At 47.8% G+C, this 24767-nt stretch overlaps 1 long non-coding RNA gene across 1 annotated transcript in view; it reads left to right on the top strand.

The window, feature by feature from the left end:
* Nucleotides 1-24767, top strand: part of LOC149868404 (uncharacterized) — a 359260-nt gene that overhangs the window by 324128 nt on the left and 10365 nt on the right. The window contains exons 8-9 of the long non-coding RNA XR_016441244.1: nt 7657-7712; nt 8357-15368. This is a non-coding gene — a long non-coding RNA (uncharacterized LOC149868404). The remainder of the gene's footprint in view (nt 1-7656; nt 7713-8356; nt 15369-24767) is intronic.

Here is a 24767-nt window from a genome sequence, read left to right as displayed (position 1 = left end):
CGGATCCACTTTCCTCCCTTTCTTTAAGATAGACACCACATTGGCCCTCTTGCAATATTCATGCACTTCACCAGAGTGCCAGGAGTTCTCAAAGATCCATGCCAGGGCTGAGCTATGATGCTAGGCAGCTCCTTGAGTACGCTGAGGTGTAAACTGTTGGGGCCGGCTGACTTGAAGGTGTCCAGCTTCTCAAGGTGTTCCTTAATGAGGTCAGCATTCATGGAGGGAAGGGGATCTCCCTCACCTAGACCTGCCTGTCCTGTAGTGGGCATGGACATCCCATGGGACTGATGAAATACCGACACAAAGTACGCATTTAATAGTTTGACTTTTTCCTTGGCGTCAGTTGTCAGATGTCCCATCTGGTTTAGCTGGGGTCCAATGTTTCCTTTGCTTTTCCTCCGGCTTCCCACATATCTGAAAAAGGACTTTTTATTGTCCCTGATACTCAAAGCTCGTTGGAGTTCAGTTGCAGCCTTGGCTTTCCTGGTTTGCTCCCTGCAGGACTGGACCAGTGCAGAATATTCCTCCTTGGAGGTGAATCCTATCCTCCATCCTTTGTAGGCCTTTCTTTTTAGCCTCAGGAGGTCTGCTATTGAGAGAGCCTGGAGAGCCAAGGGGGCTTCTGTGCCCTCTTGCTGCCTTTCCTCTGAGATGAAATAGAATTAATTTGTGCATCGAGGATCGCTCCCTTGAGGAGCAACCACTCTTCCTGAGCTCCCCTCCCCCTGGGGTAGTAGTCCCTTAGGGCCTCACTGACAAGCCTCCAAAGACTTCAGTGTTGCTGACTGACTTGCCAGCTTTATGGCGGATGGTGAAGGAGATCAGCTCGTGGTTGCTGTCATGCAGCTTCCCATTGATCACTAGGTCACCAATTAGGTCATCCCTGGTAGCCAGTACCAGGTCGAGCAGCATTTTACCTCTCGTTGGCCCGTAGACTTCTTAAGTCAGGTAGAGGTCATCTTTGCATGAGAGGAAGCTTTGCGACTGCTCGGATTTTTCTGAGTGATCCTCCTACGAGATGTCTGGGTAGTTGCAGTCAGCTATGGTCCTGGAGTATGCGGCCTCAGCCAGTTCCTGGGTGAACTCCTGACTTTGGGTGGGAGGTCTGTAGTAGACTCCCACCATTGTGTCCCCTGTGCCATGTTCCCCATGGATCTTAACCCAGAGGATTTCCAGTTGTCCACCCTGGTCGCCAATATCACTTTGCAGGAAGGTGTAGCTTTCCTTAACATAGAGACCTACCCCTTTTATCTACTTGATCTCTCTTGTACAAGGTATAGCCATCTATACCCATGGTCCAGTCATGGGTGGCATCCCACCAGGTCTCCGCTATCCTTTCAATGTTATATTTATTTGTGTTAAGCAGGAGGGTGAGTTCCTCCTGCTTATTCCCCAAACTCCTGGTATTTGTGTACAGGCAGGCAAGTGTCCCCTTGGGGACTCTTGCTTTGACATTAGAATGTACCAGGGCTGGGGCAGGGGGTGGGCTCTCTTAAGTGCCTTGGCCTGCTGGCTTTGCAAGGGTTGCTTAGCGAGCCAGCAGTGGCAGTAGTTCCCCCATCTCCCAGCGGGCTTAGTTTCAAGCCCAGTGGAGCAGGTCAGCCAGTCTGGCTGTGAAGAGCACTCAGCACTGCAACTTCAACCCCATCATACCCCATTTTGAGGTAAAGTGTTTTGCCTTCGAAGCAGAGAAGAGACAGCAGAGGAAGGAAAAAGAAAAGAATCCCAACCTGTAGCCTACTCTTTTCTGCAGAAATGTGTGCAACTTCTGTGGATGGATCTGTGGTTGAAGGATGAAGTCACCTCAAGACCCATCAAGGAACTGTGGTAAAGATCATCCTTGAATCAATTGGATTGTTACTGTCGATGAGTGGCAGTGCTATTCCTGCTGCTCTACAGATTCATCATACTAGAATAGGGGATTATTTTTGGGATGGTTTTATTTCTTTTGCATGAACATAGAATTTTACAAAAACCTGAGGAAAATAGATTTGTAGGGTGCATCTCTTAATAATTAAGTAAAATAAAGGTGTATTAATGGAACAATATATCTAAGCTACAATACATCATGCAGTTGCCAAGTGTGATGGGGTCTATAGGTCTCACTAAGGCTTGGCAAAGAAACAAGCAGTTAAGCAGCTGGCCATTGTCCAATCAGACAGCAATCCCTGATAGGACTACAGATAAAAGAAGGCTAGTGAAGGTCAGTAGGCTGGAAACCAGCTGGGTTGGAGGACCAGCTAGCTAGAGATATGATCATCAGGCATCCAGTTTAGATCAAAGCTGGCAGACTTGAGACTGACAGTATGCAGACAAATTAATGTCAGCCGGCAGAAACCTGGGAGACCTCATACTGGCATTCTGATAGGAGTCAGGGTTTTCTATCTGCCTTTGCAAAATGGACTCTTGAAACAAGCTTGGGAGTTGAGAATGAGAGGGAGAACAAAGATAGACAAGGGGACAGAGAAGTGTGACCTCCTGAAACAAAGAGGTAGAATCTAGGGTTGGAGGCCAATAACAGGGCCAATAAACAATAATAAGGACAATAAACAAACAAATTCCAATAACCCCAAGGTATACATAAATGTATGCTCCCACTGATTCTTCAATGGAGAGAGATTTTTTTTTCTCTCTGATCCCCATGGTATATCTCAGCTTCAGTAATTAGCTTTTCCTAAATCCATGCTTATACATGCAGAGAAGCAGAATATTGGAGTTAAGCCCCACTGTGCAGATCTGAGAGGAACATCTTGCCCTTAACTTCTTTTAGATAAGAACTAGATCAGTATTTTGGCTGTAAGATTGCTGCCTTGAAAGAGGATACTTCTTCCAAAAGATTAGTTTAATTTGTGTCTGACATGCTGTATATATTAAATGAGACAGAGTAAATATGCAATACAAGGGTCATACTGTTTTGAGTAATATGTCTTGTTCTTTTGATTAATGTCAAACTGACTGAAGATGCCCGCACCCCTTTACAAATCCAGTAACAAGAATTTACCAATTCTGCATGTTTCACATTGGTGATTACTGCTATTCTATATGAGGAAAAAGAGAGAGTTTTGTCACTAAGAAAGAGGTAAAATTTACAGATAAGTACTCCTTTAAAAACATACTTCACCAAATGCTGCTATTTAGCTCCTTAAATTTCTATGCTGTCTTTTTGGAAAATCTATAGAAACTAAGGCTTCAAGCTGCTAAACTGAATCATTTGAGAATGGCAAAAGCTCTCCCCCTCTCCCTATATATAGATATAGTTTTAAAAAAGAGAGAGAGAGAGAGAGACTGTAAAGGAACTTTATGAAACTTTTTTTTCCCCTTCAAGTGATGGCTTGTGTCACAATGTCACGTCAAGATGCTTCAATCATGTCATGTTATAGTGGAAGTTATGACATGCAGGGATGTGATGAATATTCCCTTGTTCTGACACACAAGTTGGAAAGACTGCTTAAAAATTAATTTCTGAAATATCGTTCAGAAAAAAGTTGAATTCATTTTATTTTTCAATCATATCAATATCTTAAAGGTTCAAATTGGATTAAGGACCTTAAAGGGCAAACTTTGAAAAAGCTCCTAACTGAATTAGGAGTTGAAGCAGCACTAGAATTCAGTGAGAGTTAGGTTTCTATATCCCTTAAATGACCTTTGAAAAGGGGATAGCTGGCACATTTGAAGAGTTTACTTTTGGTTCATGGTTAGCTTTATAGTGTTCATGGTGTTTGCCTTTCATGCTGGTGTTAACAAAAGTAATAAAATATCAGATTTACAAGGGTATTTCAGTACAGGGGTACTATCTTTTTTTTTAAGGACCTAAGTATCTAGTTCTAATTGATTTTAGAGAAAAGTTAAAAGCACGGCTACTCCATGCTGCCTCTTAGGGCTGTCCGAAATTTTGATGTGTTTTGTTTCAAAGCTGTTTCAACGTGTTTCGAGCTTGAAGCAGCAAAATCAAAACAAAATGAAATGTTTGAAACAGCTTTGAGATGAAACAAGGGCACTCAAAACGTTTTGAAAGTTTTGAAATGTTTTGAGTTTCAAAGACGGGCTTGCTTGCAGATAAACAGAAAGTAAGGAGAGAGAGGGGAACGAGGGGAAGAAGAACCACTCAGATATTGACATGTCTAGCTGATCAGTGACTGTGATCCTTCCCTGAGGTCCCTTCCAATCCTAGTGCTCTAGGGGAGGGATGGCAAAACAACATAAAAAGTATTGTTGGAACTGAGCTTTGTCAGCTGTGCCTTTATTAGCTTACTAAGCGGTGTCTTCCAGCAGCTCAGCAGCATCAGAAAGGCTCGCTTCCTACTTGCTAGCCTGTTCCTAGCAAGTGGGATCCAATACCTTTTGCTTTCCTAATACCCTTTATTATTATATTAATTCATTTCAATTTATTCCTCCCCCAAAATCCTCTTTTTGTTTTTGTTAGTCTATTTTGATTGTTTTCCTCCAGAGAAGAAATCTGTGCTTTCTCTCACAGTGTGCATTCCATTCACTGTGCAGGGAAGCACAGCATATATTGCATATTATAATATACAATTTATTCAGGAATGCATACATACATAGTGAGGGAACTTCAAAACCAAATGAAGAAGTTCCAGGGGATCAATGTTCCTTGCTGGGGCAAGCCACTTTCATCAAACATGCAGGCACTAGTGAGGCAGCTGAAGGAAGGCATCAGGAAATGGCTTGATTCCTTGTGATCCAGTACAGTCCATGTGCTGGCCACCGTGCATGACTCAAGGGTGAAGGGGAGCATATGCAGCGGCAAAACCCTGGATCACTGGTTGGAGGTGCTGGTGAACAGAGTCAGGGAGGCAAAAGGGTGGAGGCAGGGGGATGTGGAAGAGGGGGATCCACTGCCATACACCAGCCAGTCTCCTCCTCCACCAGGCATGGCCAGTGTGGGCCAAGGGCATGGCCATGGTTGCCTGGGAACACCTGTCCTGTCCACTGAAGAGTGTTCCAAGCGAGGGGGTTTCAGCATTGCTGGTGATGTAGTGACACCCCACCGCAACTGTTTGGATCCTGGTTTGGTGGAGCAGTTGGTGTTCCTGAAGGTGAAGCTCCCACTCCTGGGAGCTTCCTCCCCACCCCAACCTGTTCCTCACCCCTTGACACCTCCATTTCCATTTTCACTGACTAGTTTTCTTGTCTGAATTACATGCCAGCCTCTGGCTTCTTTACTATTCCTTTTATCTAGGAAGAGCACACACACCGACTGCAGGTGCCTCCTCAGCCTGACAAAGGGTTTTCAACCTGAAAGCTTATTAAGATATATTTTTACAACAATTCTGTTGGTCTACTAAAAGATATAAAAGGTATAAAAGGTCTACTAAAGATTGACCCAAAGATCCTTGTCTTCCATGTCCTTAGACCAACACAGCTACAACCTACACTCCTAGTATGTATCCCCGGTCAGCTGACCAGAAGGATGCAGGGCCCTGGGTACATCTAAGCCCCAGGGCTGGGGCTGGCCTCTTCTTCGGCAGCTGCTGGAGAAGAAGCTCCTACAAGAAAGGAAAGAAAGTCTCTGTGACAGTTTGGCTGCCTGAGATGCTAGTGCTACTGGACTGCTTTCTTACCTGTTATGTATAGTGGTGGACCAGAATGAGGATGTAGGGGTGGAGGAGACCTCATTGGGGCACAATACCATGTTGCGTAGAGGCCCCAACGCCAGTGAGGGTGCAGCGATAGGGGCATAGAGAGCCCAGTGACAATAGAAGGTAGATTGAGACCAAGACCTAATTACAGAGATGATATTGATATACTATCTGAGAGGCATGGGACGTGATATAAGGCTTAGGGTGCTCCTTTGGGGCACATACTTAGATCGGGTCCCAGAAAGGGGTCCAAGAACCTACAGGGTTTAGTGGGGTCCATTAGGACTGTGACTGAGCTGAAGCTCAAGGGCAGCCTCCCTATTATCTTTTCCAACAAGATGTGGTGGCAGGTAAGAAGAGAAGGCGCACACGGGGCGGAGCTGGCATGGTCACAGGGCCCTAGGGGTATCAAGGTCATCTCTAAGGACCCTACTCTGTGACAAAGTGAAGTTTCCCAGAAACCCCTGCATTTATTTATTTATTTAAGTCTCCTTGAAACTTGGTAGGCTTCGTGGCCTCAGCAGGAGCTACCATTTCTGCTGTTTTCATTCAAATCAGGAAAGAATTGACTAAGTTATACGCATTTTTGTGATTGCCCATAATAACCTATGTGCGAAATGTCAAAATGCATCCAAACACCATTGAAACAGTGAAATAATTTCGATGAAACAAAACAGTGCTTCAAAACAGCTAAATTAAAAACTGTCCCTTTTAAATGGTGAAAAGGAAGTCAAAATAAAATGGTGCTGTTTTGCACAGCCCTACTACCCCTTACTTTTATACTTTTACCTTATTAGACGTGTCTAGTTGAGCAGACACATGCCTCTTGCCCCATCTCAAACCCCTTTGAGATGGGTCAAGAAGCACATGCAGCAACAAAAAAAACTTACCCACACTGCAAGTTTCCAGCACGGGGGCAAAATTAGAACCCTGTATATCCAGGAGTCTAAAAAAATTGGAGTTAAAAAAGTGGGGTAGGGACCGTGCCCTGAGGAAACTGGAGGCTGGGTCCTCCACAAAGATGCTTTGGCTGCCAGAGTGTCTCTGTGGTTGTCACTCACCCTGGTGCTGAAGCATGCTGCCTGCCAGGAAGTGTGCTTCAGCACCAGGACTCTAGTAAGGGATGGGAGAGCTGGAGGCAGGAGGAGGGGATTATGGGGAGGACCACCACTGGCCCCTCCCACTCCTCCAGCCTCCCAGCCATTTCCTGCCCAGCCCTAGCCCCCCCTGCCCCCACAAGGCCCCTGATCCCTTTCCTGCCTGGCCCCAACCCCCACCTGCCCCCCAGCCCTCCCTGATCCCTGCCCTCCCTGGCCCCATGCCCCCCGTGGCCCCAATCCCTGTCCCCCAAGCATCTCCACAGTAAAAAACAAAACACACCTCCCCAGCACTTACTGGCAGTCCAGCTGCCGTCTGTGTCACTGGGGCCCTGCCTGCACAGCACAAGGCAGAGGGACAGCCCCAGCAGCCCCAGCCCAGGCCTGCTGCCCCCTGCTGCCCTGTGCTGCCCGGGGGGAGGGGATGGTTCTGCCAGGAGGCCTTGGAGCTCTCATAGCCCCTGCTTCTAGGGTGAGTAGAAACTTTTTTCCCATTTTTCTTTTCTTTTTTTTAAAGTGACGGTGCCTGGGGTGGGAGGACAGCCATGGGGGCCTGGACGTGCAAGTGTGGGATAGGGCTGGGTAGGATAGCCATTCAGGGGGAGCTGGGGGAGTGGGGGCTTGGTGGGGCAGCCGTTGGGGGGGCTGCAGTAGCTAGCGGGGGATGGGGCCAGGTGGGGAAGCAAGTGGGGGGCTGTGGTGGGGCATGTGGGCCTTGCAGGGGGTAGCCCCTGTGGGGGAAATCTGACCCCTGTTGGGGGGGCACAGCCCCTGTTGGGGTGCTGTAGCCCCTGTGGGAGGGCAGCAAAATATATATTCATGAATTCATGAAACATGTATTTAGAGTTCACTTTATAATAATGATAGAGACACTGGTAGGTTTCCATATTACTTTAACCCTGTAGCTACATCAATAAAACATTGCCCAACTGATTGCTGTCTCTGTCTCACTCTCTCAGGAGCCAGGAGCAGCGGAGAGAGGATGGATCTAGGCACACGTGTGTCCTGCACGCAGGTGCGCCCCCTTACCGGACCTGGAGCAGAGATGAACGCAGCAGCAGCAGAGGCGAACACAGCAGCAGCAGGGGAAACAGCAGCTGAACTCCCTAAAAGTGGGGCAGAGGGACTGATGCAGCTGAGCCGGACCTGGAGGGGAAACCTCCTGGATCTCTCTTAACTGAGCTGGTTGGGAGCTGATCCCCTGAGCCGTGCAAACAGGCGCGTTCTGTAAGAGCACGTCGGCATTTGCACTGGCTTTTGTGCTGGTGGGCAAGCAGGAAGGGCCAGGAGGGAGACTTCTGCTAGTGCGGGGCAAAGGCACTGCACTCAGCCAGAAACAGGTAGTAACTCCTAAGTCGGTATCAACACAGAGTGCTGCCAGGGCCCCTGCCCAGGGGGTGCAGCCTTCCCCGGGCTCTTCTGAGGCCTCCACCCAGACAGAGCCCATGGGGGGCCTGGCATCCCCCCACCACCTGGCCTGCAGGAGTTGCCCAGCAAGGCCTGGGGGGGGCAGGGATTGGGGACCCCCATACCTGTCCTGCAGGCGCCCACCTTAGGGCCGTGGAGGCGCAGGTGAGGGATGTCCAGGAGGAGGTTAGCAGGCTGAGGGGAATCAGGGAGGCAAAGGAAGACATTGACAGCTATTTTCTTTCCTTGCAGGGTTATGTACCCAAGGAAGAAGCACCTCGGGAAGTGCCCTCCACTGCAGAGTGACAGATGGTCACCTTCAGAACCAGGGCTGCTCGTAACACAGCAGTACCAGTTCCTCCAGTCTGGCTGGAGAACAGGTACGAGGCCCTGGCAATTCTGGAGGAGAAGGAAGGAGAGGAAGAAACTGGGGAGGAGGCAACTCCATTCTCTCCACGTTCCAAGCAGGCCGAAGGAGATAAGCAGGCCAGGAGGAAAAAGCATCGAGTGATTGTCATAGGCGACTCCATCCTGAGAGGTACAGAGGGCCCCGTCTGTCACCAGGACCCCTTGACATGCGAGGTCTACTGCCTACCTGGAGCAAAGATTGAGGACGTGAAGAGGATGATCCAAGCCATGATCCAGCCACCCGATTACTACCCCATGGTTCCTGATCCATGTGGGTACTAATGATGCGGCCAGGAGAAGCCCTGATCACCTGATGGTGGACTACCATGCTCTGGGGTGCGTGCTAAAGGAGATAGGTGCACAGGTGGTTTTCTCCTCTGTCCTACCAGTGAGTGGAGGTGGAAGACGGCATGCAATGTGCATCGCGGAGATCAACTGGTGGCTTTGGTAGTGGTGTCTTGAGGCGGGCTTTGGCTTCCTCGACAATGACTGGCACATCACAACAAGAAACATGCTCAGCTGGGATGGGCTTCACCTTTCCTTTAAAGGTAAGTGTGTGTTTTCTTCTACGTTGGTGGATCTCCTCCAGCGGGCTTTAAACTAGGCTCGTTGGGGGAAGGGGAAGACAAGGGTGGAGGAAACATCAGACTGCCAGACCAAGCAACACCCACAAGTACAGCCCAGCCTAGACTGATGAGTGGAACATATACACAGGTAAGCGACAGAGGTCAGGGTAATGCTGAAAGTAGGGGGCCAGTGCACACATCCACAGGAGGCCTCAAATGCCTCTACACAAACGCTCATAGTATGGGAAACAAGCAGGAGGAACTCACCCTCCTGCTAGCTGACACCAACCCAGACATAGTGGGGATCATTGAAACGTGGTGGCACTCAGTGCATGACTGGGCAGTGAATGTCAAGTGCTATAGGCTGTACAGGAGGGACAGGATAGGAAGGAAAGGTGCAGGCGTGGCACTCTATATTAAGGAGGAGTACACATCCTTGTCAATTAACAAAGTATCAGAGGAGGGGCAATCTGAAGTGCTTTGGGTTAGAATACAATGCAGTTGAGGGGAAAGAGACTTAACGGTGGGGGTCTACTACAGACCTCCCAACCAGGGGGAAGATCTCGACCAGAAATTCTTAAGTCAGCTTACGGAGGTAGTGAAGTCAAAGGATGTGGTCATCATGGGGGATCTGAACTTTCTGGACAACTGCTGGGAATAGCAGTCAGCCAAGTCTGACCGCTCATGTAGGTTCCTAGCCAGAATGCAGGACCTCCATCTAACCCAGGAGGTGCACAGCCCCACCAGGGGAGATGTCGTGTTGGATCAAGTGCTGGCCACGGGAGATGACCTGGTGAGGGGGCTGCAGGTGCTCGACCACCTGCATGACAGTGATCATCGCCTGCTGGAATTCACCATCCAGCGCAGTGTGGCAAAGGCCTACAGCAAGGTAGCAGCCCTAGATTTCAGAAGGGTGGACTTCAATGAGCTAAGGAGAATAGTCGGAGAAGCACTGAGGTCCCGGAGGGGAGGGGAGCCAGGTATCCAAGGAGAGTGGTCACTCCTTAAGGAGATGAACTTCCAAGCCCAAAGGGAGGTAATCCCAACACGGATAAAAGGCAGCAGGAGGGCACATAAGCCCCCATGGCTCACCAAAAACATCTGGGAATGTCTCCTAGCAAAAAGGGAGGAGTACACCCAATGGAAGGGAGGGGCCATCACCAGGGATGACTATACTGCAGTTGCTCGGGGATGCAGGGGGGCAGTCAGGAAGGCCAAGGCAGAGACAGAACTGGGACTAGCTTCCTGGATTAAGGACAACAAGAAGTCTTTTTTAAAATACATAGTGGGTAAAAAGAAGGTTCCAGGTAATGTGGGGCCCCTGCAGGACATGTTAGGAAATTTGGTCATCACACCAGACAACAAAGCCAACATATTTAACGATTTCTTTGCCTCCATTTTGCTAAGCAGGGACCAGAACAGTCATCATTGACTCCAGGATGAACATGGGCCGGCAGTGTGGGGATGCTGTCAGGAAGGCCAACCACACCGTGTCATGCATCCACAGATGCATCTCGAGCAGGTCCAAGGAGGTGATACTCCCCCTCTATGTGGCACTGGTCAGGCCGCAGATGGAGTACTGCATCCAGTTCTGGGAGCTGCACTTTAAGAGGGATGTGGACAACATTGAGAGGGTCCATAGGAGGGCCACTCGCATGATTGGGGGCAGCAGGGCAGGCCTTACGAGGAGAGGCTATGGGACCTGAACCTGTTCAACCTCCACAAGAGAAGGCTGAAGGGGGATCTAGTAGCCTGTTACAAACTAGTCAGAGGGGACCAGCAGGCACTGGGGAAGTCACTGTTCCCCCAAGAATTGCCAGGAGTGACCAGGAATAACAGTCACAAGCTGGCAAGAGTGTAGATTTAGGCTAGATATCAGGAGGCGCTACTTTACAGTCAGGGCAGCTAGGATCTGGAACCAACTTCTAAGAGAAGTGGTGCTGGCTTCTGCTCTGAGGGTCTTTTAAGAGGAGGCTGGATGGACACCTTGCTGGGGTTGTTTGCCCCAGTACTCTTTCCTGCCATGGCAGGGGGTCAGACTACATGATCTACACAGGTCCCTTATGACCCTAGAAACTACGAAACTATGAAACTCTCTCCCTCTTTATAGTGGTCTTTTATTTTAATTGTGGAGGAACATGGATTTTGAGGTATTTTACAGAGTGACTCTGGGATTTTTTTTATCAGGAATTTTTCAGTTTTCCAATAGGGAACACCAGAATTCCTGCTAGGGAGGCCAGTGCCAGGACCCTGCCTGCTCAGAGCTGCACCTTGGACCCAGCTGCCTGTGGCTGATGTCCTGGCCAAATGAGAGTTCAAAGCAGGCCACCACACCTGGAACATCTTCCAGGTGATATCTGCCCAGATGGCCAGGCAGGGGGCACGTATGGTAGTAGTGCTGCACTGAGGCCAGCTCTGCAGCCACAGCCCACTGGCAGCTGGCCCAAAACAGAAGATGCCTCTATTGACTGGGCAGTCCCCATCTGGGTCTGCAGGTGCACAGCAGGTCACTGTCAGACAGCAGCCTCCACTGCCAGACTTCTGCAGTGGGTAAAGTGTTCAAAGAACTCTCAGGGCTGCTTCAGCAGTCCAGCTGGCACAAGGAGTATTGTCCCCAGGTACCAATTGGCTGGACCCAGAAGCTCCTGAGAGCGAGTAGGCTTGAGCTACTTGCCAGAGAAGCTTTTAGTACTGATGGGGCAAGGACAAGGTAGCTTTTTATACTTCTGGGGAAAGCATACGTGCTGGCCCCAGGCTCTAGCATCCGCTGGCTGCAGATCCAGGAGGAGCTAGGCAGGGTTATTTTGCCCCAAGTGGCACAATTTACTCTACAACAAAGTGCATGTCCAAGCACATATACTGAGGCAAATAGCTCCGGCTCAAATTTGCACCACTTCTTTTCAATGATGACCTCGTGAAGGAACACTTTGAGAAGCTGGATACCTTCAAGTCAGCCGGCCCCAACAGTTTACACCTCAGGGTACTCAAGGAGCTGCCTAGCATCATAGCTCATCCCCTGGCATGGATCTTTGAGAACTCCTGGCACTCTGGTGAAGTACATGAATATTGCAAGAAGGCCAATGTGATGTCTATCTTCAAGAAAGGTAGGAAAGTGGATCCGGCAAACTACAGGCCCAGCAGCATAATTTCTATCCCGGGGAAGATCTTAGAAAAGTTTATTAAAGAGGCCACCCTTAATGAACTGGCTGACGACAACATCCTAAGGGATAGCCAGCACGGATTTGTTGTGGGTAGGCCTTGCTTGACCAATCTCATTTCCTTTTATGACCAGGTGACCTATAAGCTGGACAAGGGAGAAGAGATTGATGTCATATATCTTGACTTCAAAAAGCTTTTGATTTGGTATCCCATGGTCACCTCTTGGTGAAACTGACCAGTTGTGGCCTTGGGTCCACCACGATTCGCTGGCTGGGAAACTGGCTCTGTGGTCGGACCAGGGGTTGGTGGAAGTCACTCATCATGGTGTCTTGTGACCAGTGGGGTCCCCCAAGGCTCTGTCCTTGGACCCATATTGTTCAACGTCTTCATTAATGATGTGGACATTGGAGTCAGAAGTGGACTGGCCAAGTTTGCTGATGACACCAAACTTTGGGGAAAGCATCCACACCAAGACAGGGCGATCCAGGCTGACCCAGACAGGCTCAGCAAATGGGAGGATGAGAACCTGATGGTGTTTAACACTGAAAAATGCAAGGTTCTCCACCTTGGGAAGAAAAACCTGCAGCATCCTTATAGGCTCAGCAGTGCTATGTTGGCTAGCACTATGGAAGAAAGAGACTTGGGGGTCATCATTGACCACAAGATGAACATGAGCTTGCAATGTGATGCTGCAGCTACTAAGGCAACCAAAATGCTGGCGTGCATCCATAGATGCTTCTCGAGCAAATCCCGGGACGTCATTCTCCCCTTGTACTCCTCCATGACCGGTTCAGGCTGGACATAAGGAAGAACTTCATTACTGTCCGAGCCTCCAAGGTTTGGAATAGACTGCCACTGGAGATGGTTCAAGCACCTGTTTTGAACACCTTCAAGAGAAAATTGGATGCTTATCTGCTATGATATCCTATGACCCCAGCTGACTTCCTGTGCCTGGGTTACGGGGCTGGACTCAATGATCTTCCGAGGTCCCTTCCATGTCTATGAATCTATGAGCTGCTGCAAATTCACGTGCTTCCATGTGCGGGTGCACCCATTGTCGTCAATACAAGGTAGCTCATCCCACTTTCACTGTGTAGAGTAAGAGCATAAGTGTGGCAGTTACTGTAGAGTAAATTATATGCTGTATGAACACATCCTAACTTATACTTCATGGTGATTTCTTCATTTATTCTGGTGTCTAAGTACCTTTAAAAATCTGGCCCAATGGGTTTATTTTATTTTGCTGGTACAATGCCCATTTCGGTGTTTTAGGAACAACATTCTCCTTTATCTTTCATTGGTATAAGATGCTTCTACCCCAGACATTTGTGTTGACATGATGGCAGTGCATAAGAATAGGAGGTTGCTTGTCATTACATTTATCAGAAATGTAGCATGCTTTGTTTTGTGTATAATAGAAATGTGAAGAAACGTGCTTCTTCTGACTTACCCAGATCTAGATTTTATTAAGGCTGCCTGGCATTTACTTTCAAAAAAGAGTAACTTAGTAAAAAAACAAAAAGCGAAAAAAACCCCACCATGAAACAAACAAAAAATAACTCCCATAAAAGAAAAATGTCAGAGAAGTCAAAAAGAATTCCAGGAGACAAGAATTTTGTTTTTGATCAAAAAGATCCAGAAAGAAATTACTGGCTTTTTTACCACATCAATCTACTTGACATTGATTTTCAAGGACTAATAAGTTTGGTGTTATGGTAGACAGCCTGGGCAGTTGCCCCAGAACTGAAACTGAGGTTTTACAGGACTGGTCAAGCCTCTGCTAAGTCTGGGATGCTTCCCTGGCAACCCCCAGAGGTGTACCTGATAGAGTTTATGGCATGGGCTGCTGGAATTGAGCCAGGATGGAGGCACTGGGGGCTTGAGCCACCTGCTAGTTTTGTGGAGTGGAGCAGAAGCAAGTGGCTGCTGCAAGAAGCACTATCATTGCAAGAGCCAAGGTAACCCTTCCCTGGCTCTGCAACCGCCACAGATTTATATGGCAAATGAGGATCCAAAGCCCTGAATTCTTTGGCAACTGTATGTGAAGGGAAGTGTTAACTTGGCTCCTGGAGGTGACACCTAACATGTTCTCTTGCAGCAGTGTCTGTCCCCACTCTACTCCATGGAGTAGAGTGCTCTCTACTCTCTGCTCTCTGCCTCCATTCCAGTGCCTTTCCATACTGAGTGCCCTGGGCCTGCATATCCCTTGAAAAGCATCTGCCTCTATCGCTTCTGGCATGTGTGCTATGGGTCATCTCTGATCTACACTATTTTAGCACTGTGAAGAGACTCCAGTGGAGTAAATAACCTCCACAGCATCTCTCCTAGTACTGGAAGCAGGAAAAGTAAGATTCCCATGCAATGTAAACTCAAGGTCAATACACCAGGCAGGGTAGAGAACAGGTTGCAAGGAGACTTAAGTGCATGGGACTCCAGTTATGTTCTACCAGCATAATGGCACAATGGCCATACAAACTGATAGAACCATCACAGTGTAGATCAGCACTATAGCTCAGAGTCAGAATCATAGAGATACAAAGGTGTTTTAAACTCAACCTTGTACTGTGCTCCAGTTCTCTCTACACAGAACCAAAGGACCCAGGAACTTGATTGAAAGAAAAATGAAACTTTCTCCATAAGTTGGAAGAGTCTTGGAATCTACTGAAGAGAATAAGTGCATTTTCGTCTAACTTATTGGTGGTTGCCTCTGTGATGGGGCCTGGTTGGCTATCCCACAAAAAATGTATTTTCCTGTATAATGGTAAATTTATTTTTTGTCTCTGGATTTTATTTTCCTGAACTAACTTCTCAGAAAACAGAGGAAGAAGTACCTTTGGGGAAATCCTTTATCAATCTAAAATTTCTTCTAGGATTATCCCAGCTGACTTGTTGGGATAATACACACCTCTCTTTGGAAACTATAGGTGCGTTGGAAAAAAAGTCAGTTTTGTGCATTCACCAAACCAAGACAACCAAAAGAACTGTTTTCAGTGAGAAAATAAACTTTCTTGTTTACTCCTAGAAAATGAAAGTAGGAAGTAATCCTCACAACCTGTTGGTAAGGACTTGTATTGGAGAACCAACACTTTCCTGTAGAAGCTGAATTTTTCAAAGGAAATATCTAAACCGAGGTATGTGGAAAATTCAAGTGTATACAGTCAAAGTAGATAATAGCATTCCATTGGGCCTCCATGAGAGTTCACATTTTTGGGGGTTCATCCTATGAGATAATTATGAGATAACCACACTCTATCATGCATTAACAGATGAATCACAAATAGGTCTAAGGAAGTGTTACTTTCCCTCTATGTGGAATTGGTAAGGCTGCAGCTGGAGTACTGTGTCCAGTTTCAGGTGCAGCACTTCAAGAAGGATGTGGACAACCTTGAGAGGGTCCAGAGGAGGGCTACACGTATGGTTTGGGGCCTGCAGGTAAGGCCCTATGGAGAGAGTTTGAGGGACCTAGAGCTCTTCAGCCTCCACAAGAGAAGGCTGAGAGGTGATCTGGTGATCTGCTGGCCATCTACAAATTCATTGGGGGGGGGCAGGAAGGAGAGGGGGCATCAAGGAATAGGAGATACTCTGTTTACCAGGGCACTCCGTAGGGTGACTAGAAACAATGGCCACAAACTAACAAAGAGCAGATTTAGATTGGACATCAGGAAGAATTTCTTCACAGTAAGGTTTACCAGAATTTGGAGTGGGCTTCCAAGGGAGGTGGTGCTGTCCCCTACCCTGGAGGTCTTTAGGAGGAGACTGGGCAAACATCTGACCCTAGCGCTCTTTCCTACCCAGGGCAGGGGGTTGAACCTGATGATCTACTGAGGTCCCTTCCGACCCTAAAAATCTATAAAATCTATGAAATTTTTGGAAAATTTGCCTAATTGATATCTTTATTGACATTTTATCAAAATGAGTGAGGACTGAATGGGCAGAACTGTCATTTGCCTCTAAAGATGGCTATTTGTAGTCAAGAAGAAAGCATAGAGGTAGAGGAATCAATTTTTTCTCACCTGCACAATAAGGAGATGACTTCATGTTCCAGGACTATCATTCTGTCATTTTTTTGTGAAATGAATTCATTTAAGAGATCCCATTTCCCAGAAGAAAAATATATTGTGGAAAAGGTCCAGCTTGTAGAAATATTATAAGGAATTACTTACCCACTCAGGACAGTCCAAAAATAATGCTTGCGTCTATTGCAAAACATTCCATGATACATTGTAGAAGGAAAACGGAATATGTAATTCTTTCTCAGCTCCTTCAACAGAGGGGGAAAAATTATCTCGGCCTTTCCTATCAGCTAAATTGAAATTCCACTTCCAGGATTTATTTTATGGATTATTTAGTTAATTTCTGCTTGATGTTTCACATCTGATTGCACCTAGCCCATCAGCTTTCATCTCTATAGGGCAGATTTTGATTTGTGTTAGGCTTGTAAATCTGGTGGTCACATAATGATTTCATCATGAATGTTAGGATAACTGAAATCAGACTCTAGCTCCTATTTTCAAATTTCCTTTCTACCTCCTGTAGAATTTAAGCAAAATCTTCTATCTGCTTGTCCAAGAAAGTAACTTTAGACTGGATTACATCTTTCTGTTTAATAAAGGAGTCTTAACTCTTGATGATGAGAATGTGAAATATGAAAAGGTAAATCTCACAATTGAGAATGTGGCACTTAACTGCTGGGCATTATGCAAAATGTGCCCTATTCTGAATAATTTTAGGGAGTAAAATAAGCTGACCTACATGCATATAATAGAAATCCTTCCCCTAAAGGAAGGATTTCTATTAGATGCATACATAAATAAAGCCACAATAAATAAAGCCAACCTTCACTGACAATTTTTGACTGCCATTTTGATTGATCTTTGTGACTTCTCTCTCTGCAGCATCACTTAAATGTACCTTGCATTTGTCACTTTCCCTTCTGGTATTTTTAGTGAACAGCTATCTGCTTAATTATACTCATGGAATTATACTCATGCCTTTTTTAAAATATAATTTGTTATTTTGGAAAGTTGATCATGGGTAAGAATAATATGCTTTAAAAAAGGCTCTCCTATATATTTTTATGTTTTCCACTTCAGCTTTTTTTTGTTTTTTTGAGGGGGTGCAGGGGGTTGTGCTAGGATCAGGAGTGGGCAAAATATGGTCCATGGGCCACATCTGGCCCACCAGACAATTTTGTCCAGCCCATGGGTACCCACCAACTAATTGTACCTCACTCAGCCCATGCTTCTTGCTCTCACCCTCATGTATGGAAGGGCCCGGCTCAGCTAGCACACGCATGATCCAGGGACTACAGGGCAGACCCTACAATGAGAGACTGCGGGACCTGAACCTGGTCAGCCTTCACAAGAGAAGGCTGAGGGGGGACCTGGTGGCAGTCTATAAACTCACTAGGGGGGACCAGAAGGGTTTGGGAAAGACCTTGTTTCCCCTAGCGCCCCCCTGGCATAACAAGGAATAACGACCACAAGTTGTTGGAGAGGAGGTTTAGATTAGACATCCGTAAGAACTACTTCACAGTTAGGGCGGCTAGGATCTGGAACCAACTTCCAAGGGAAGTGGTGCTGGCTCCTACCCTGGGGGTCTTTAAAAAGAGGCTTTATGCCTACCTAGCTGGGATCATTTGAGCCCAGTTTTTTCTCCTGCCATGGCAGGGGGTTGGACTTGAAGATCTATAAGGTCCCTTCCAACCCTATTTCTATGATTCTATGAGTCTATGATTCAGCTTCTGGGAATGGCTGCTGCTGCCACTGCTGCAGCCACTGGGGGACATGCTTTGCTTCCCTGGCATCTAGTGGCTCCTCCTCATCTCCCTGCTTCAGTGCTTGATCAGGGCAGTGGGTAGGGAAATGGCAGGGTGGAGGTGGGAGCTGCAGCTGGGTGGGGGAAGAGAGCATGGGGCTGGTGCCGGCAGGAGCGCAGAGCCTGTGCCTAGTGGGGCAGCAGGAGTGTGGAGCTCGGGTGGGCAGGGTGTGGGTGTGAGGAAGGGTGGGGGGTATAGGAACCCCTCACACCCTCCCCCCATGGTGCACAGTCCCTGCTGCCAGCAGCAGCATCAGCAGCAGGTGGGGACTCTTGGAGTGTTCATGGCCTGCACAGGCTCTGCCACCTGGTAGTGCACGGCTCCATCCAGAGCTGCACATGGCAACAAGGAGTGCAGCCAGGCCAGCCTGCCTCTATTGCACGGGGCTCCCTGCAGCACATGTGCAGCTTCCCAGCACTTGCCCCACCGGGGCAGGAAGCCCCATACGATGGAGCCAGGTGCCTACCCCACCACATGCAGCTGCCAAGGCTCTGCTGGAAGTGGCAGGGAGCATGGAAGGCAGCCAGCTCCATCACACAGGGCTTCCTCCTGGTGGCATGTGAGTACTGGAAGCTACACACGTGCTGCAGAAAGCACCATGCAATAGAGACAGGCCAGCTTGGCTGTGCTTCTTGCTGCCAAGTGCAGCTCTGGTCAGAGTTGTGCACTTTTGCTGCTGCTGCTGTCAGCGCCAGAGGCTGTGCACCATGGGGAGAAGTGTGTGGGGGGTTCCCACACCACCCAACCCTCCCTCACACCCCATAAACCCTACACATTCACACTCTGCCCCACAATTCCACCACTTATACAAACACTTCACAACATACCCTACATCCCCACACACACACAGCCACACCCTCTCACAAACCCTACACTCTACCATATACACACCTCCACCCCCAACCACACTCCACACACTCCCCCACACACAATATACAAAAGTAAGGCTTTATTTTTACCTATTATGTAATCACCTCTATATACACTACACAAACACAAATCATGACAAAAATATTTTTTGTAATAAAAATTGAATTAAGTTATAGTACGGGTTTGACCTTTAGTGTATGATTTGGTTTTTTTTCTGTTTCAAATGGCAACCTCCCCTCCCAAAAGGAGCACCACCTGGGCAAGGGCGGGATTCTGGTGGCAAAGGTCAGGGGTTGGGGGGGGGACCTGTAGTCCCAAAATGTAGTCCCAAGGGGTTGGTCTACCCTTGTGGCTCTTGATGGCTCAACAAAGCTCATTAAATGGCCCTCCAGCCAAAATAATTGCCCACCCCGGTTTAGATGCTCTGTTTTGATGGAGGTGCACTGGAGGACAACTTGCAACTGAGGATATCCTGCTAATGATAACTTGCATAGTTTTAACTCGCAGCAGTTCTTGGGTGTTTAGAAATATTTTTTCCCAATAACTGTAATAAATTATTCTTTATGAACAGCTTATGTGAATAATTAAGGATTTTTCTTTCTTCTCAGCTCAGAGTATGTACAAAAATATTGTGGGGTTTTTAAATTTTCTACTTAATTTAAAAACATTTTTATTGAGTTTTTTGGTTTTACTTTGATTATGAATACCTTGTTGGTAATATTGTATATTGCTAGTCAGCATTTAAAATTGATTCACCAGTGACATAAGTCATGCAGTATTATTCTAATCTCTGACTGAATGAATATAAATCACAAGCTATAGAGTCAAGTGGGGGCACATTTTAGGAAGCCACTGATGTTTACATTTTAGCTGCAAAAGCTGACATCAGTTTCTTGTCAGGTCCATTTAATTGGGACTCTGGTAAGTGTTTTGGGGAGCCTGTTCCACTACTATTTTCAGAAAGATCTAATTTCAATATATTAGAGTTGCATCAATAATGCCCAGTGAAAGGTTCAGTTGACATAGTTTCAAATACCCAAATGGTGGTTATATGGAGGATGGAGAAGAGACAATTTTTTGTAGCCACAGGGCAGAACAAGTGGACCTAAATTGCCGCAGGAGAAACTTAGGTTTGAGATTGGGAAGAACATTCTCACTATGAGGGTGGTCAAACACTAGAACATGCTGCCCAGAGAGGCAGTGGAAGCTGCATCACTGCAAGTTTTTAAGAGCAGGTTAGACAACTTGAGATGGTTTAGGAAGGGATGATTCTGCCTTGACCAGGGGGTTGGGCTAAATGACCTCTTGCTCCCTTTCTACTTTCTATGATTCTGTGGGTGCACCTACAAGTGGATTTGCTGTGGCATCAGTTTACTTACAAATAAATTGCTCATGGGTAAACACTGCTAAACATGTGCAGGGAAGTGAGAGCAGATTTGCTGACAATAGTAGGAAATCTGCTCCCGCATCCTGGGCCCAGCCACCACTGGGGGAACTCCAGGCTCTGGCCACATCTGTCAGCAGCCAGCAGCCCTCTTCAAAAGCCAGCCCCACTCACTGCTGTCTGACCAGCCACTTCCCTTGCCAGGAGTGCTGTGCACAGTGCATGGACAGCATGCAGAAGTGCTCTCCTCAACGCCTCTGCTTCCCTGCACCATGGCTGTGGCTGCCTCTACCCCTGGCAACAACAACCACCACCCTGCACTGTGCACCTAGCTTCTGTGATGACAGCTGGCACATGGCTGCTTCACCCCTCCTGGCTCCTCCTCACACAGTGACCAGCTGCCCACCCACCATGCAACATCCAGGGCCACTGCTGCGCACCTGCTGCCTTGACCCTATCTGTCTGGCTGGACCCCACCAGGGATGCTGATGATGGCGCATGGGTCAAGTCCCGGAGGACTGGAAAAGGGCCAATGTGGTTCCCATTTTCAAGAAGGGGAGGAAGGAGGACCCGGGTAACTATAGGCCAGTCAGTCTCACCTCCATCCTTGGCAAAATCTTTGAGAAAATTATCAAGGCTCACATTTGTGAGAGCCCGGCAGGACAAATTATGCTGAGGGGAAACCAGCACGGGTTCGTGGCAGGTAGATCGTGCCTGACCAATCTAGTCTCTTTTTATGACCAGGTCACAAAACGCCTCGACGCAGGAGGAGGGGTGGATGTCGTATACTTGGACTTCAGGAAGGCCTTTGACACGGTATCCCACCCCATACTGGTGAACAAGTTAAGGGGCTGTGACTTGGATGACTGCACAGTCCGGTGGGTGGAGAATTGGCCGGAGGGTCGCACCCAGAGAGTTGTGGTGGATGGGTCGGTTTCGACCTGGAAGAGTGTGGGCAGTGGGGTCCCACAGGGCTCGGTGCTTGGACCGATACTCTTTAATGTCTTCATCAGCGACTTGGACGAGGGGGTGAAATGTACTCTGTCCAAGTTTGCAGATGACACTAAGCTATGGGGCGAAGTGGACACGCCGGAGGGCAGGGAACAGCTGCAAGCAGACCTGGACAGGTTAGACAAGTGGGCAGAAAACAACAGAATGCAGTTCAACAAGGAGAAATGCAAAGTGCTGCATCTAGGGAGGAAAAATGTCCAGCACACCTACAGCCTAGGAAATGACCTGCTGGGTGGCACGGAAGTGGAAAGGGATCTTGGAGTCCTAGTAGACTCCAAGATGAACATGAGTCGGCAGTGTGACGAAACCATCAGAAAAGCCAATGGCACTTTATCGTGCATCAGCAGATGCATGACAAATAGGTCCAAGGAGGTGATACTTCCCCTCTATCGGGCGCTGGTCAGACCGCAGCTGGAGTACTGCGTGCAATTCTGGGCGCCGCACTTCAAGAAAGATGCGGATAACCTGGAGAGGGTCCAGAGAAAGGCCACTCGTATGGTTAAGGGCCTGCAGGCCAAGCCCTATGAGGAGAGATTAGAGAAACTGGACCTTTTCAGCCTCCGCAAGAGAAGGTTGAGAGGCGACCTGGTGGCTGCCTATAAGTTCATCAGGGGGGCACAGAAGGGAATTGGTGAGTATTTATTCACCAAAGCGCCCCCGGGGGTTACAAGAAATAATGGCCACAAGCTGGAGGAGAGCAGATTTAGATTAGATATTAGGAGGAACTTCTTCACAGTTCGAGTGGCCAAGCTCTGGAACGGGCTCCCAAGGGAGGTGGTGCTCTCCCCTACCCTGGGGGTATTCAAGAGAAGGTTGGATGTGTATCTAGCTGGGGTAATGTAGGCCCAGCACTCTTTCCTGCTTATGCAGGTGGTCGGACTCGATGATCTATTGAGGTCCCTTCCGACCCTAGCATCTATGAATCTATGAATCTATGAATCTATGATGGGCTCCAGGATCTCACCACCAGGATTGCAATCACCCTCCCGGGCCTCCAGTCCCACTACTTCTGGGCCCATCAGACCAGGCAGGACTGGTGGTGGCATATTGTCTAGCAGACCTGGAATGACAACCGGTAGCTGGAGGCCTTCAGGATGACCCAGGTCATGTTCTGAGGCCTTTTGGTGTAGCTCTAGCCATACCTGGAGTGGCAGGACACCACCATGCAGCTCTCCCTCCTGAGGGACCCTACTTTGGTGATGTGTTAGTGCAGATGCCAGGACAGGGCAGGGGCTTGGACAGACTGCTTGTGTTACGGTAGACAGCACGGCTCTGGCCTGGGTCCTGGGGCATGAGTTTGTCCATCAGTTGCTGCATAAAGGGTATGGATTCCAGGTACTCCCTGATCAATGATTGTGGTTGGTAATGGCAGTCCACTATGTCCATGAGGCCTTGACCTTTATATGGCACTGCCATGCTGACTGGTTGTATCTGCACTCCTGCATCTGGCCAGCAGCCTGTCATAGGCCCATGGAGCACCCACCCCACTCGATCTGGCACTGCACCTCTACCTTGCTCCACGGCACCATGAGGTCACCAGTCTCCTCCTGCAACCAGCTGGGGTTCTGAGTGGTGGGCATGAGTGTCAGCAAGAACATCATCATCAGGGCCTCTCTGGGCCTCTGTATGGCTGTCCCCGTGCTGGCAGGCCCAGGCAGCTGCCAGCAGTGCCCAGCGCAGGGGCCTGGCAGCTGCATGGCTGAGGCAATGCCCCAAAACACCTGTGGGCTCAGGGCAGGGTGCTGTGGTGGGCTACAGGGAACTGAAGCTGACCCCAGCAGCCAGAAGCTGTTTGCAGTTGGGTCTGGGTGTTGGTAGGCCTGGCCATAGCCTGCAGAAGGTTACAGCAGCCTGCAGGTCTGGACAATGTGGACCTGGCAGGTGTGCAGTACTGTGGTTCCAGGCAGCAGTGCTGGGATGCAGGCAGGCTGGTGAGCCTAGCTTGTGGCCAGCACAAGGGGATGTGCCCCAGGGCTCAAAATGCCTGCAGAAAGCAGCCTAGAGATGCAGCCCAACCCTGGGGTAGGAGAGAATCCCAGCCTGGAGCCCTGGAACTAGCCTCAGGCTGGCCCCTAGTGGCAATGCTGACTTGGGAGTAAATTTGCTCCTGTGTCGCATCTACTCATGTGTTACTGTACAGTAACTATAGTTGTGAGTAAATTTAATACCTGCATTTGGAGGTATCAAATTTACTTGCAATTAGGGGTTTTTACTGTGCAGTAAGTATGCACACATATAGATGTGTGCACTTACTTCACAATAAACTATGCTACCGTGGAGTTAAGCATCTCATGTATATGCGCCTTGTAACTTTCTATTTGGAAGTTTATACCAGCAATTTCCATAACAGGTTGGGGGCAGAAAGTTTGATGATACCACTCCAGGAAAAATACAAAAGTATCCACTCTAATTCACCTGAGGAGATTAGGTAAAACAAGATAGTTATCTCTGGATGGAGAAAATTCCTATGGTTTATAGAGTGCAGATGAGGGTAGCATCTTACACTCTTCAGAGAGAAGGCACATTTACTAGAATTTCTAAATGTGCTTGCAGGAGACAAATCCCTTTACTTCTCCACTGTTACTCAGTTTCTGAAGGGTGAAATAGAAGTGGATTTGCTCATGGGTTGTAAAATTGTGTAGTTGTTCAGTGCCTACAACAATGGGATTCTGGTCCATAATCAGGTTCATTATTATCACAAAAATAGAAATGACCAGTGAAAATAGTAAGCCTGATAGTTCTTCTTTGTTACAGCAGAGTAGGAAGCTGACTTAAGATCTGTAGTATGTGGTAGTTAGAAAGTATACACCTGGGAAGAGAAAGAATAGAAAGGTTAAGATTTGTTTCTCATGTTTTAATATAGAAATTAGTGTTGACTGTAGGAGTATCCTTTAGAATATAAGCTAACCTTTGCAAGGAAAAGTACTGGAGGTTTACTTATTATCAAGTGTGCATGTATTTTAAAACTTTTAGGTAATGGGCAAATTTTCAAGGTAATTTATAAGGAATTCATAGTTTTTGTCTAAGAAATGGGACATGATAAAAAGCAATTCATAAACTGAGAGCTATATAATCACAATAATATAAAGTGATTCTCAGAATGGAATAAAAGAACAATGGAATAAGAGAACAACAATTCCCTTATGTGAGGGTGTGACAGGGCCATCTTGAGACCAATCACAATGGCAGCCTACCCACCTGTCTAGAGCAGTTTACCCACCTGCCTCACCTTGGATTAAACCAATTAGAAATTTTTAACAAGGCATTTGGCTGCACATTTAATACCCAATGCCAAGGGCATAATACACAACTCCAGCCTTTCCTTTACTGTGTCCCATGCCTCACAGATGGCATCCAAAGTACTCCTAACTCCCCTGGCCCCATTGCTGGGCACTGATTCAAACTTCCTATTATTACTCCCCCAGCTCCATTGCTAAGCCGCACTCA

Source organism: Crocodylus siamensis, chromosome 3 (assembly GCF_052110815.1).
Source record: "Crocodylus siamensis isolate JL-2025a chromosome 3, ASM5211081v1, whole genome shotgun sequence".
Lineage (NCBI taxonomy): Eukaryota > Metazoa > Chordata > Crocodylia > Crocodylidae > Crocodylus > Crocodylus siamensis.
The sequence above is the reverse complement of the archived record's forward strand: the minus strand, read 5'-3'. Positions and strand labels throughout refer to the sequence as shown.